Here is a 14834-nt window from a genome sequence, read left to right on the forward strand (position 1 = left end):
CTCTGTCATTTATGGGGCTTTCTAAGGTAATTTGAAAATATGAGAAAATATAATTATTTGAGGGTACTTTTGGAAGAGGTGGATATATTTATAAAATTAAATAGTAATGTAATAACATAGTACTCTCAAGGCAGAGTTCAGCACAGTACATAGTTCTTAGAGAGAGGATTTCTGAAACTAGATGAGATGAATTATATTTTCCCTGACTTTCAAGGAGCATGTCAATTAATTCAGCTTGTTGTGATTTGATGGACCAAGAAAGGTGATTTAACACAATGTAAATCACTTCTGTTCGTTGGTTTGTCACATCTTGTCCCCAAACAACCCTGAAATATTTACTTTGTATACTATGTTGCCCAGCTTACTTAGGCAGAAACCTGGGCTTCATAGCTATATTGCACACACACTCCATTTAAAATGATCTCAATTCCACTCCTTTTGGATGCTTATGTTTTTTGCATATTGAAGGATAACCATTAAAATGATAAAACATGGAGAACTAGGATATGTTTTTGGTATTTTCTTATTTTCTTAAAGGAGATGAAACAGAAAAACATGTAAATCTTAAGTGTACATATCAGTGAATTTTTAACCTATGTGTAACAGTGTAATCAAGATGCAAAACAATATTTTAAAAATTTCCTTTTGTTCCTTCCCACTTAAATTTTTTCTTGTTCTCCATTCAGAGGTAACTTCCATCCTTACTTTTGCCATCATAGTTTGGTTTTGCCGGTTCTTAAATTTTATAGAAATGGATCATGCATCGTATCTGGTGTCTTAAGTTCAACATTCTGTCCTTATGCTTATGAGATTCATCTTTATTCTTGCCTGTGGATAAATAATAGTTTGTTCTTTACTTTTAACTGTGGTTGAATTGTTCCACTGTCTGAATATGTCACTCTACTCTTTAATGTTTTGGTTATGACAAATGTCTGTTGTGATTTTTGATAGACATATCTACTCATTTTAATTTTAGTAGATAGCTAGAACTAGAATTGGCACACATGATTTCTCTCTAATAAATGCTGTCTCAGAGTCTTCCAACTAATTTGTATTCCCATCAATGATGTATGAAAACTCTAGTTCTTTTACATTTGTGTCCCTAGGTGCTATTTGCCAGTATTTTTAATTTTAGTTGATCTAGTGAATGTGTAGTAGTATCTCATTACAGTTTCGATTTTTTTATTTCTCTCATGAATAATGATATAGAATACCATTTATATACTCACTGACCTTTCAGGAAACTCTTTTATGAAATTCTGTTCGAATCCTTTAATGAATTGTCTTTTGTTATTGGTTTGTATTCTATGTATTCTGATTTATATGGGAACAAATCAGAAGAACAAATATCTTTTCCCAATCTGTGACTTCCTTTTTCATTATTAATGGCATTTTATTTTTCTTTATTCCTTTTGTAGTGCTGGGGATGGAACCCATGGCCTCAGAGTCTCATATAGGCTAAGCAAGCACTCTACCCCTGAGCTATACCCTGCCCTAATGCTTTTGTGTGTGCGTGTGGTGCTAGGGATTGAACTTGGGGGTCCTCTACCACTGAGTTACATTCTCAGTCCTTTATAGTTTTTGAGATAGGCTCTTGTGAAATTGCCCTTGCTGGCCTCAAACTTGTGATCCTCCTGCCTCAGTGCGCTGAATAGCTGAAATTATCGGTATGTACCACCATGCCCATTTTAAAAGTTCTTAATTTTAATGAAATCTTACATTGCATTATTTTCTTCTATGGATCATGCTTTCAGTGTTCTGCTTTAATATGCAGTTTGAAAGCCTGATCACCCATCATGCAGTCAGTTTGAAAGATGGTAGGTTTATTTTTTCCCCTCATATTTTATTGTGATAACATTATATATATGTATTTTACATCTAGATAATTTTTAATTGTACAGTTGAGTATTTTTAAATACATGCATAGTGTGCAACCACCACCACTACCTATCTCCAGAACTCTTCATTTTATAAAACAGAAACTTTATACCCATTAATCAATAACTACGCCTTACTCTCTGCCCCCAGCAACTGTTTACTGTTTTTGTCTACTTTCTGTTTTTGTGATTTTAACTACTCAAAGTATGCCATTTAAATGGAATTAGAGAGTATTTTTCTTCTGTGACTGACTTATTTTACTTAGCATAATGTTTCTAAGTTTCATTCATCTCTAGAATATGGAAGCGTCTCTTTTAATATTTCATCAGTTGTATATCTGATTTTATGACTTAATTTGTGGCCTAACATGTATTTCTATCCTAAAAGTGCCCCATGAGTAATGAGATGAATGCATATGCTGTTGTTATTGGGTAGAGAGTTCTGTAAAATATGCTAGATCTAATTGATTTACTGTGATATTGAAGCCCTCATTTCCTTATCTTCTCTCTGAATGTTCTACTCATTATAGAGAGTAGGGTATTGAAGGATTATTATTGAGAACTGTTAAGCAGAACTATTTCTCCCTTCAATTCAGTCAGTATTTGGTTCATATTTTTATGGTCTGTTATTGGGTATAAAGATGTTTAAACGGTTATAACTTCTTTCTGTTCTGGATATTTATTAACATGTCCTTCTTTATCTTCGGTAACATTTTTGATTCAATGTCTCCTTCGTCTGATAACATAGCTACCCCTGCTTTCTTTTGGTTACTACTGTCACAGCACATCTCCAATCCTTTTATTTTCAACTTATCTGTTATTTATTTATTTTTTTAAATTTATTTTTATTCTTTTTAGTTATACTTGATAGTAGAATGTTTTTTTGGCATATTATTCATACCTTGAGTATAACTTATTCTAATTAGGACCCTATTCTTGTGGTTGTACATTATGTGAAATTACCCTGGTTGTGTATTTAAATACAAGTCTAGGAAAGGTATATCTCATTAATTCAACTATCCTTCCTATTCCCCTCCCTGGTCCCTTCCCTTCATTTTACTTTGTCTATTCCAATGGACTTCTGTTCTTCCCCTCTCAACTCGCCCTTGTTGTGGGTTAATGTCCACATATCAGAGAGAACATTCAGACTTTGGCATTTTGGGACTGGCTTATTTCACTTAGCATGATAGTCTCCAGTTCCATCCATTTACCAGCAAATGCCATAATTTAATTCTTCTTTGTGGCTGAATAATATAGACTGAATCTGTCTTAAACAGACATCATTGGCTCCTGTTTTCAAAAATCAATTCCACCAATGTCTCTTTTGATTGAAGAGTTTAATCCATTTACATTTAAAGTAGTTACCAAAAAGGAGTGATTTTCTTTAATTGTGTTTTTAGTTTTATAGCTTTATTGTCCCTTACTTCCTATACTACTATCTTCATTTGTGTTTAGCTAATTTGTTGTTTTGAAATATTTAAATTTCTTTCTCAATTTCTTTTGCATATATCCCATAGCTATTTTCTTTGTGGTTAAAATAGGTGCTACATTTAAAATGTAATTATGAAACACTAATTTGAATTTATAGCAGCTTAACTTTAAAAACATACAAAAACCTGCTCCTTTGCAGCTCTGTCTCTACCCTTTTCATAGGTTGATATTATAAATTACATCTTTATACACTATATGCCCAAACATAAATCAATAATTCATTTAAAGGTATTAGTCTCATGAATTAAGTAGAAACAAAATATGGAGTCATAAAAATGTTAAAATAATACTAGGTTTCAGACTTAGTGCTTTTTAAAACAGTATAGTAGTCTAGTCTGGCATCTTGACACATAAAATCCCTGTGACTCAGGAGGTTGAGGCAGGAGGATCTCAAGTCCAAGACCAGCCTCAGCAACTTAGTAAGACCTTAAGCAAATTAGTGAGAACCAGTCCCACAATAAAAAATAAAAAGGCTGGGGATGTAGCTCAGTGGTAGAGTGCCCCTGGGTTCAGTTCCCAGTATCCCCCAAAATGAAAAAAAGCAAGCAAACAAAACAATAACAGTACAGTAGTCTCATAACTCATGTCCAATAACAACACTAGCATTTATTATTGCCCATGTATTTACTTTTATTGAGATATTCTTCATACGACTTTAGAGTTATTGTCTAATGTCCTTTCATCTCATTCTGCAGGATTTTATGAACAAAAGTACAGGGCAGGTATAGTAGTCACAAACTCTCTCTGCTTTTTTTGGTTTGTTTGCTTATTTATCCCAGACTCCTTCTATAATGCCTTAATTTCTTCCTCTCTTTGGAGAATAACTTTGTTGGATACAGGATTCTTAACCATTTTTTTTTTTTTTTTTTTTTGGTCTTTTTGGTCTTTTAGCACTTGGAATACATTGGTCCACTCTCTTCTGGCCTCTAACATTTCTGAAGAGAAATTTGCTGATAATCTTATTGAAGAATATGTCCTTGATGTGGTTATCAATCTTTTGTCTTTTTGTTCTTCACTCTTTTGTTCCTTAGACTTGACAATTTTCATTTTCCTCCCTTCAAATTTTCTGATTCATTCTTCTGTCTTCTCAATATGCTCTTGAATTCCTCTAGGGAATTTTTTCATTAAAAAAATTATTACTGTTTTTAGCTTTAGAATTTCTTTTTTGTTTCTTGTTAGGTTTTCTTTCTCTTTACTAATACTTCCATTTTGCTCTTGCATTATTTTCTTGACTTTTTTTCACACCTTTCTTTAGTTTTTGAATATCTTTCAGAAAGTTGTTTTAGAGCCTTTGTTTAGTAGATGTTTTTCAAGTACAATTTCCATTGGTTTCCTTTTTTCCTTTGAGCCATAGTCTCCTGTTTCTTTGTATGCCTATAATTTTGTCATTGTTGTTAACCAGGTATTTGAATCTAAATCGGTTGACCTTTGTATTAACTATGGAAATCATGTTTTTCTCCTTCCTTGGGGTTTGGGAATTTTTTTTTTTTAATTGTTGCAGGTGATTTCTCTTCTAACCTAGAGCATAAATTCAAAGTCTTCTCAGTATCTCCCGGCCCCCCCCCCCCCCCCCCCCCCCGGAGTAGGCAGGCACCTAAGCTGTCCCTGGGCAACTGTGGTCACTTCTGATTTTCCCTGCATATGCACTTGCTTTTGAATGTTCTAATCTTTAATGTCTGGCTCCCAGAAGAGGAGAAAAAAAAAAAAAAATAAAGGAGGTTAAAAGGAAGTTTTCACCTTTCCCATCCCCTGGTATTCACTTCAGCTGAAGGGGTGGAACTGTTAACAATGGGAGGAGGAGCAACAACAGTGACCTTATACCTTTGCCTTTACCTCTGTGATCAGAAGTAGCAGTTAGAGGGCTTGGGTTGTGGCCCAGCTGTAGAGCATTTTCCTTAAATGTGTGAGGCACTGGGTTTGATCCTTAGTACCACATGAAAAGAAATAAAATAAAGGTATTGTGTCTGTCTGCAACTAAAAGAAAAAAAAAAAGAAGAAATAGCAGTCAGAAACCAAAACACAGTTTCCCAGCATTTGGAGGACAGGGAGTTTTTGCCCACTCTGGTTCCTATAAGCTGTGTGTATGTTGCACCAGGAACATGTGCACAGCTGCCTGCCATGGGCTGGGGGCAGGGATGTATAGATGTTACTGCACCAAAAACTGAACTTGATTGAAATTTACTGTCCAGAACTTCCCCAGAAAGTTTCAAACCTTCAATCAACTCCAGTGTTCCAAGGTTGCTGTCTGGGTGGGAGACAGATTCTTGGTGCTTTCTACTCTGCCATCTTCCTAGGATCCTTTTTTTTCTGAGGCTTGTTTTGAAAGATGATAACTAGCTATGGTATCATGGAAAACATTTTGGATTTTAACTATGAAGATGTTGGTATTCTGTCTTTTCCAATTATTAAGTGTGTAACTTGGGCAATTTACTTATTTTTTGTTTTCTGACAATTCAGAATATAATTTATTAGTTAGGACTCTTTCAGTTACAAGTGGCAGAAACCTAAGTTACCCCAAGTAAGAAAAGTATATCTAGAAAAGGGCAGATCCTGGACCAGAGGAAGAGCTGGAGAACTACTTGCGCCTCTGAGACCTTAGGGGCTCAATCATACTCTTTAAATGTCTGCTTTTCTGTGTTTTTCTCATTCTCATTGACTACAGACAAGTTTATGAGGCAAGAAAATACTGCAGCTGGTAACTCTAGGCTTACAATACCCCTACTGAGAATTGCAAAGGGAAAGAGAAAGTATCTTTCTGTTCTTTTCACTTCAGTATAGAATAATCCTAGCAAAGGATTCTGGGCAGTCTTAAGACAGAATTTACAATTCTGATTTGTTTGAGAGCTGGAGTGAAGGGTAGATCTATAGATCAAATTGATTTTCTTGGAGATTATAAAATCTCTTGTAGAATGAGAGAAAGTGTCCTTATAAGTAACATATTGAACCCACAAGGATAGCTTTCTACCTGTTCCCATTGAAAGTAACCTTAACCTTTGCTCTAAAGTTCCCTGTATGTTCAGCCTAATAGAGTTTTGTTTTGTTTGTTTTTCTTTTCTTTGTGTGTTCTTGTTGTACGTGTACCAGCAATCAGTTGTCCCTAAACAGCATTTCTAACTCAGATTAAAAGGGCTAATGCTAAATTCTGCCAGTTGGAGGCATGGTCACAAGATGAGTCATAGGAACTGCTGCAAAGGACTGAATCACACTGCTCTGCTTACATCAATCATGGCCAGGGAAATTCAGTTAGCCTACCTCAGCAATCAGAATCTGGGGGCAAGAATTTGTTGTTTGTAGAAAAGTTGGTGCAGTATCAACATATAAGAGATCATGTTGAGAGAGGCATGAGGAGAGGAAAAATACAGATTCTATAATAATAACTGCACCAGACGATGATGATGTTCACTTGATGCATCTCAGAAGATGGAAGTTTAAGTATTGACTGGACCTGAGGTCCTCTGGGCTTAGGAACCCACTTTAGAGGCTTGTTTTTTTCCTTGAAGTCTTTGAGTTTTAAATGTCTGAAGTCCAACTCCTATTTAGAATGGCATTTGGCATTTTCTCCCTTCTAATAGTGACTAAGCATCAATAAAGGATGTTGTTTTCTATTTAGTTGATGAAGAAGCATGCACCATAACATACCAGCACAGTGAGGGTATCCCTGCTAACAGCATTACTTCATACTTTCTGGTTTGTAATTTTACCTAAGAAGAAAATGTTAAGCCTTCTTCAAGCATTGAGAAGGATAATATTACCAAAATGGAGTCTGGTAATTACACTAATTTTTTTTTTATCAAGTTTACTAATAGTTTCATATTAGTGTCTATCACCTTACTCCTAGATAACACATATGAGACACCTTAATTTAAATTGGGTTTAGAGAAGAATTCTTTAAGTTCTATAAGCACACACAATAGAAAGCTATGAGGATAACAAAAGAGAAAGATTGTTAAAGTAGCCTGTCTCCTTTCCATGAATTTGAGGGGGATACTGGAAAGACAGAATGTCTGTGGGGCAGAATTGAGGTTATGTGTATTGGAGGGACGCGGTTGAAGTCTCCTTGACTTTAGGTGATTTTACAGTGGTGCTGGTAGAGGAAAGCTTTCTTGAAGTCATGTAAGAAGTAACACTAATCAAGTTTTCATATGTAGGTAATGTCTTCTCAAAGTAGAAACATTTTATTTCTGATCTTATCATCACTCCCAGGAGATGGAACTGAAAGGAAATGAAATTAAACCTCTGCAACAGTTCATAAATTAAGAGAAGGTTTAATTCCCATTCTATTCATTTAAATGTTATATACTATAAGAGGCTCAGGGGAAACCAAGAAGAATTCAGTACCATGCCCTCAGTGAATTTTAATTATAGTAGAAAGATAAGCATGAAAACAAAAATTATAATACATGAAGATGATTATTCTACAAGTGTTTGGTATGAACTGTTAAACTTATAGACAACTAACCTCTCTGGAAGAGTTTGTGTAGGCTGCACAGACATTTACCAGGGAATCAAGAGGGAGAGGGAGGTCCAGGAAAATACAGTAACATGTACCACTGACAGAGACATAAGGGAGGACTGGCTTGTCATTGTGTGAAGGTATAGAGGAAATTGGTGGGAGCCAAGACTAGCCTAGGAAGTCATGGGCCCATGAAGCTTGGCCTTATGGACTGTAAAAGAGTTTTAAAATTTTATCCTGTTGTCAATAGTGGAGAATGGAGTTCTAGAGAAATTGGGTGGCAAACACTCCCAGCTTTTAACAGAAAAATTGCAAAAGGATTCAGAAGACCCAAGAAGTAGTCTTCCTGAAATGACCCTCAGAACAGTACCTTCTAATTAGCCCCAAGAGGATGGTCCCAGGAGGCCGCCACAAGACCTCTAGAGTTTGAGAATATACAGTGTGGCTGCAATCTTGGGAACAAGAGGCTGCCACCACCAGGGCTCTTAAACCCCCAAGACACCATGACATCAGTGATTCCATACAGGACACTGCTACCCAAAACCCAGCATTTCCACACCCCTGTTTGATAACAGGAGTAATCAACACGATAAGAAAATAGCCCCTGCTCACTTCTGTCTTCCAAATATCTCAGTGAATCAAGTTAGGCTTTGGAACCTCATATGTATATCTTGTTGCAAGATAGTTGACAAAATGTAGTTTTTACCTTTCCAGCCTCTACAGTACAGGTGGACTCTCTGGAAGGAGAGTGGAATCAATGCTAAGGCCCAATTCTTCATGTGTACTAGACATAAGGCAGATAGGTAAAATCAGATGTGGAAATATGTAGAGAGACATACACACAGCGCAGAGCCGGAACACAACATCACATTCAAGGGACAACTGGGGAGACAAAGAAGGAATGACCACAAGGTCAAGGGAAGAACTAGGAGAGTGTGGCATTGTGGCAACCAAGGGAAGAGAGTTTAGAGAGATGAAAACAAAGTAGGAAAATGCAGTATTGCAGTGGTCATTGATTTTTGTAGTTTGTAATCTTTTAGTAACAATTTTGTTCACACCTAGTGATACCGCCATTTACCAGTGACGAGTTCTGCTCCTTCTAATGTTGAAGATTGAACACTAGAGAAGCACGCCAAGGCAAGCATATTAAGCAGGTTTTATTTAAAGGTAATAATACAGACTTCTCCCAGCAGGAAGAAGGGGGCCATGGCTGATGTTCTAAAGTCCCAAGAAGTGAGCGCACCCTACATCTTTTATAGGTTAAATTCTCTTTTGTTCTCCAGTTCTCTCCCCCCTTATCTCTCCTTCCTGCCTACGTGACTAGGCCTGGTTTTGCATTAAGTGAAAAGGCATGGGCAGGGGGGAGGGCCAAAGTGATTCAGGCAGGCAAGGGCCCAGGGGGCATTAATTAGCAGCTCCTTGCTTGCAGTCCTTGATAGAGGCAGGTAAATTTGGTAATCAGTGGGCTTTGGAGATCCTTGACATTCCATTCTTCCAGGGGCAGTCTCCAACTTGCAGAGGCAGATGGCTTCATGGCTTCATTTCCTCGAATTGACCTGATTCCCTATTTCTACACTAACTACCTGTTCCCAATTCTGGCTTCACTAGTATTAGTCAAGATTTTCATTAAAGAAAACCAACTTAGTAATGACTTTATTGACTCACATAACTTTAGGTCAAGCAGGAGTACTTCCAGCATCAGGAGCTTAAATGGTGTTATGGAGCTAAGTCTTTCTCGCTCTTCCTCTTGCGCTTGCCTGCCCTCTGTATTGGCATCATGTGAGGCAGTTTCTTCCAAGCTAGGAAACAAAATAAGACCTCTAGAAACTAGGCCTACATGTTATTTGGCTGGAGGTGTTCAAAGGGAAGACAAACTCCTTAACTCTTTCTGTATCTGACCTGCCCGCCCCCCATCAAATCTTAAAGATTGATTGGTCTGTCTTTGGCCATATGCCTTTCACTGCACCAATCACTTTCAAGCTCTAAGAATAGAGTACCCTGATTGGATAGGCCTGTATTATATGCCCACTCCTGCTGGTGAGAGGACATATATCGCATTATACCCAAAATATGGAAAAGACTTTCAAAAAAGATCATAGGAACTTATGATTTGTGTAGCCAGAAAAGGGACAAAGGATGCCAGAAAGGCAAATTTACCTGTCTTTGATAGTTGCACAAGAGAATGATTATTTATTTAGTTCAAGAGCCACTATGAATTTAGTGACATTTAAAAATGAATTCTTACATGCATAGCAGCCTACTGTATTTTAAAATTATTTACATAACAATATCTTTCTTCTACAAGAAATGCTTGGGAACTTGCAGATTAGTGAAACTCTTTCAATTACTCTGAAGTCTCCAAAACACAAACAGATTTCATGTCTTGAAGTCAAGTTAATCATGGAATTCAAAAGTAGTCTATGCACAATTTCAAGTATCATTAAATAAAGAAATTCTCAGGGAATGTTACAAGTTTTATTTTCATTTAGTATATGGAGTACTAGTAGATATTGCACCATACAGGTGGGTATTACTAACAGCCAAGTAGCTAATCTAAAAACTAGACCATAATAGCCATGTAAATGGGCTTGGGGATGGGGAAGCACATACAATTGCACAATATGTTATTTAAGTTTTTCTTTTTCTAATTCTCTTTGCTATTTTCTACATTTTAGTATATGTATATGATGCATAAACATCAAATCTGGAAACAATGGAAAGAGGAAGTGATGTTTTATGTGTATTTATTTTCAAAATTTCTAAAGGAGGTAGCTTTCTCCAGAGGACAGCTTAGAGACATGGGGCTTATGAAATGCCTTCTATACCTGCCCCAGCCCCTGTGAAGGGGTGCTCTGTACATTAGCACCCCTATCTTCAAAACGGACGGTACTTGTCTTCTTGCCTCCTGGGAATTGCTCAGGGTTCACACAAACTGCTTCTACTTCCATGGAAGAGAAATGACATCCATGAGCTTTTGCATTGTGGGTCCCTGGGTGCAGTGACATAGTCTGGGTGCAGTGTTTCAGGAATGACTGGTTTGCCATTCTCTAGCATTTCCATGCTTGAGAGCTGTCTCTTCATGTTAGCAGAGAGAGGACAACAGAATTTCCCTGCTGAGGTGGAGGGGAGCACGCAGAGCCTGGCCTGCTGGCTTGCAGACTCCTGCTGGCCTCCCAGCTGTGGGGAGCATCATCCAGTATGATAGGGACAAAGCCGTTAGAAATAGAAGCACCAAAGTGAAATCAGTCTTGGTCACCAAGGCGGCTGGGTCAAGCTCCCTGATGTTCTAGCCCCCATAACCATACACTAAGCTTCTAGTTTTTCTATAAAAGAAAGACAACAACAACAGCAACCACAAAACAAAGTTCTATAAAAATTGTACTGTGCCATGAAGGATTTGCTGAAATTTAAAATTTAAAATAGGTTTTTGTATGCTCCAAATAGGTTCTAGGTTAAATTTCCTTCCTTCCTTCCTTCCTTCCTCCCTCCCTCCCTCCCTCCCTCCCTCCTTCCTTCCTTCCTTCCTTCCTTCCTTCCTTCCTTCCTTCCTTCCTTCCTTTTTATTTTACTTTTGGAAGAAAGGGTGTCTCTTTTTAACTCAGAGGTGTTTTTACTTAATCGTTGGGAATGTTTTTACTTAGAATCCGCAAATAGAGAATTTGATGTAAAATAGCTTAATTCATTTCCTAATGAAATCTAATTTTGTTTTACAAATCTGATGTATTTGTTATGCATTTTGTTATTTGCTGTTTCAAAATTTAAACTTGATTTTATAATTTCCTGCAGCTGTATTTAATTTTTAAAAACATGAGGTCTAAAAAGTGTGTGTGTGTGTGTGTGTGCATATGTTTAACAAAAGGGACTTCTTAATGTGAAACACAAGCTTGAAATTTCATATTTAATTTTTTTCAATTCTCAGTTTCTGTTTGTCAGCATTGCTGGATTTTTTAAAACCCTGAAAATCACTATAAATTATCACAGTCACAGTTTTGCTAAGACTATGGGTTTTTGTTATTGTTGTGGTTGAGTTAACACGAGATTGAGCATGAGTGTTAGGTAGTAAAGGAAACTGGCAATATTATTTTGCCCCAAACTCAGGAACTACTTTGACATTGGTGGATTCCAGATTGGAATGTGCTGCAAAATGTGCACTTGTAGTTCACATTGGGGGAGACTGGGTTGCTGTGCATTTTTTTCCCTATGAAGTGTATTTTACCTTAGAGTTGCAGAAGGAAAGTAATTACTTACAAATAAGTAATTTACGTGCTTACCAAGGCTTCTGGTCATGTTATGGTAGGTTTTATTAAATTTTCCACTAAGATAATTATTCCAGGGAATTTTACAACTTGAAGCAAACACTTCATTTGGTTCAAGATAATTAAAAAACACAGCCAGTTTACACTTGCCTTCATGATTCACCCCCACCCTGACCCCACCCCAGTTCTCTATCTCATCTCCCTGTGTGTAAGCTGGTCACCCCTGATTGTGCCTCAGGAGATGAATGCTATGCCCAAACAAGGGGAAAATGCCACACTAGAGTGGGAAAACAGCTATAAGATAATGGTGACATTTCACCATCCTGTGACGTTATTCCTGGTTTCTCCTCTGTGTTAGTTAATGCTGTGCAACACTAGGCAGTTTATTGAGCTGAAATGTTGCCAAAATTTTAGCTTTTTGTTTTTGTTTTTAGATGAATGCCAGAATTGCCAAAAGGAAGCATTTCCTAAATCCCCATCCCTAGCCAGGGACAAAACAATGCATAGCAATGTGCTTAATGTTTCAATAATATGGTTATCTTGGTTGTCTCTGGAAAATGGGAAGCCATTTATCACTAGGAATTTCCTGATTAATTAATATAAATGTCTAGTGCTGAACAGGGAGCAATCCAGGTGACCCAAACGCTAACACTAAGAAAACAAATGCTTTCCTTGGGGAAGCAGGCTTTCTAAGGTCTTGCTGGCTGTGTTATCTGACTCTACTTGGAGGTTTCCAGTACAGATTTCACTTCCAGGTAATCACTGAAAATAAGACTCCAACCAGTCAACCATTAAATCAGTGGATGGAAAGGAGAAGAGCTCAGAATTCCAATTTAATTTGTAAGCTTTGAATTGCCTTTTCCTTCACCTTTTGTGCTTATCATTGGCTGCCCAGTCCCAGTGAGGTAGGCTTCCTGAAGATACCATCTGCCTTTGCTGGCACCTCTTGCCCTTCTTGGCAACTCCTGCATGCTGGATGGTGTCCTGTCAGATCTTGGGTAGTGGTTTTCAAATGATAGCCTGGTACCTTCCTGAGTCTGAGGACTGCACTTTGATGCATTAGTGATGTTGAATGAATATTCATATTATATTACATCATTATATTATATTTATTTTTACCTTGTTATACTTTCATTGTTGCTGTAAGAATACATTGTGGGGGGTTCTGAGTCTGGACGCTGGAGGAAGCATAACTTGGGTCCTCAGGTTAGAATGTAGTGCTACTTCCTGCCTCTCCCATGACATCTCTGTCCTTGAAGGGTTAGTTTCTACTCCACTAAGGGGCCGTGTCTCAATGTGTTTTACAAGCAGCTGTGTCTTGCAAGACCCCAGTTATACCCTGTGTGACCTCTTGAACCTTTTCTTTACCTCTTTTTTCCCTAATCACTCAGCCCCAGCTGCCCAACTGTGATTCGCACATATAATGACATCTTTGGGCACCTCTGGACCCTTGCAGGGCTGGCTCCCACACCTCCTTCAGATTCTTATTCACATTATCATTTTAAAGAACCTCTTCTTGGCTATTGCCTTCATTACAATTGCATTTTCCTCCCCCTGCTTGTTATTTTTGTCTTTGTGCAGATCGTCATCTCACATCACGTATTGTACTCATTAATTATTTATTTATTTTACTTATTAATTTAGTATTTACTTATTAATTCAGTGTCTTCCTCCTCTAGCATGTAAGGTAAATGGGCATAGGGATTTGTCTTTTTGTTCATTGCTATATTTCTAAAACTTAGAACAATGCTTGCATTTAGCAGGTGCTCAACTGCTGTTTGTTGAAAGGATAAAGGAAGGTGGATGGGAGCCCCATACTTGGTGCATTTACTTCTTAATCTAAGTCTACATGCAACATCAGGGTTACAAAGATTTGTTTCACTTAAATTGGGGACAAAAATTCAGAATATGTATTTGGGAAGTCATTTGGAATGAACAAGAACTCCCAGTTTTATGTTGGCCACACTGAAATAACATTAGCTCATTGATTGATTAAATAAAAAAAGTGATTGTTCTTTAAGTTTTTGGACATTCCCTGTAATAAATTCATCTAGATCTCAGAATCTTATTTATAACTCATCTTTGAATATTTGTAGGGAATTGAAACAGCTTATTGGGGAGATAACTGATGTTTATTGAGTGCTTTCTACTTGTCAGTCAGTCCCTATACATGATCTAATATCATTCTATAAAAGCAATGTAACAAATACATTATTATTCCCATTTGAACTGAAATTCTGAATTCATTTGTAATATCCAAGGTGTCACAAAAATGAGAGATTGTGATTTTTCCAGGCTATGCTGGAAAAAAACAACAAACTCTGTAAGAAAACAACAAACTGGAGAATCAGGTTACCTCCCATTTTATTCACCCTCTGTTGGCTGAGTATTCTCAAAGCAGGGCCTGGCCATGCAGAAGTCCTGCTAGGAGTCTGCATTTGCTTCCTACTGGATCAAGTTCAAGCTCCTAAAACTGGACTCAAATCTACATAGTCTCTTTTCCACTTAATGATCCCAGGTTATTTCTCTCTACTGCCTGCAACAAATCCTCTGCTCTGGTGGAGAAGACTTCTTCTTTTTCTTCTCTTCCTTTCTCCTAGCCTGTCACCCTTCCCGCATCACACACATTTACTGATCGCTGCCCATGCTTCAGCAATGTGATGTGCATTTCCTCCTATGCTGCTTCTTTAAGGAATGAGTGCCACTCCCTTTCTTTTCTGCCCATCCATCACTTAACCACTTTTTAAGGTCCACCTG

The 14834-nt window shown here is 37.4% G+C and overlaps 1 protein-coding gene across 2 annotated transcripts in view; it reads left to right on the top strand.

The window, feature by feature from the left end:
* Positions 1-14834, top strand: part of PDE4D (phosphodiesterase 4D) — a 1241089-nt gene that overhangs the window by 78443 nt on the left and 1147812 nt on the right. The window lies entirely within an intron of this gene.

The sequence above is a fragment of the Sciurus vulgaris genome, assembly GCF_902686455.1.
Source record: "Sciurus vulgaris genome assembly, chromosome: 6".
In the NCBI taxonomy this organism is placed as follows: Eukaryota; Metazoa; Chordata; class Mammalia; order Rodentia; family Sciuridae; genus Sciurus; species Sciurus vulgaris.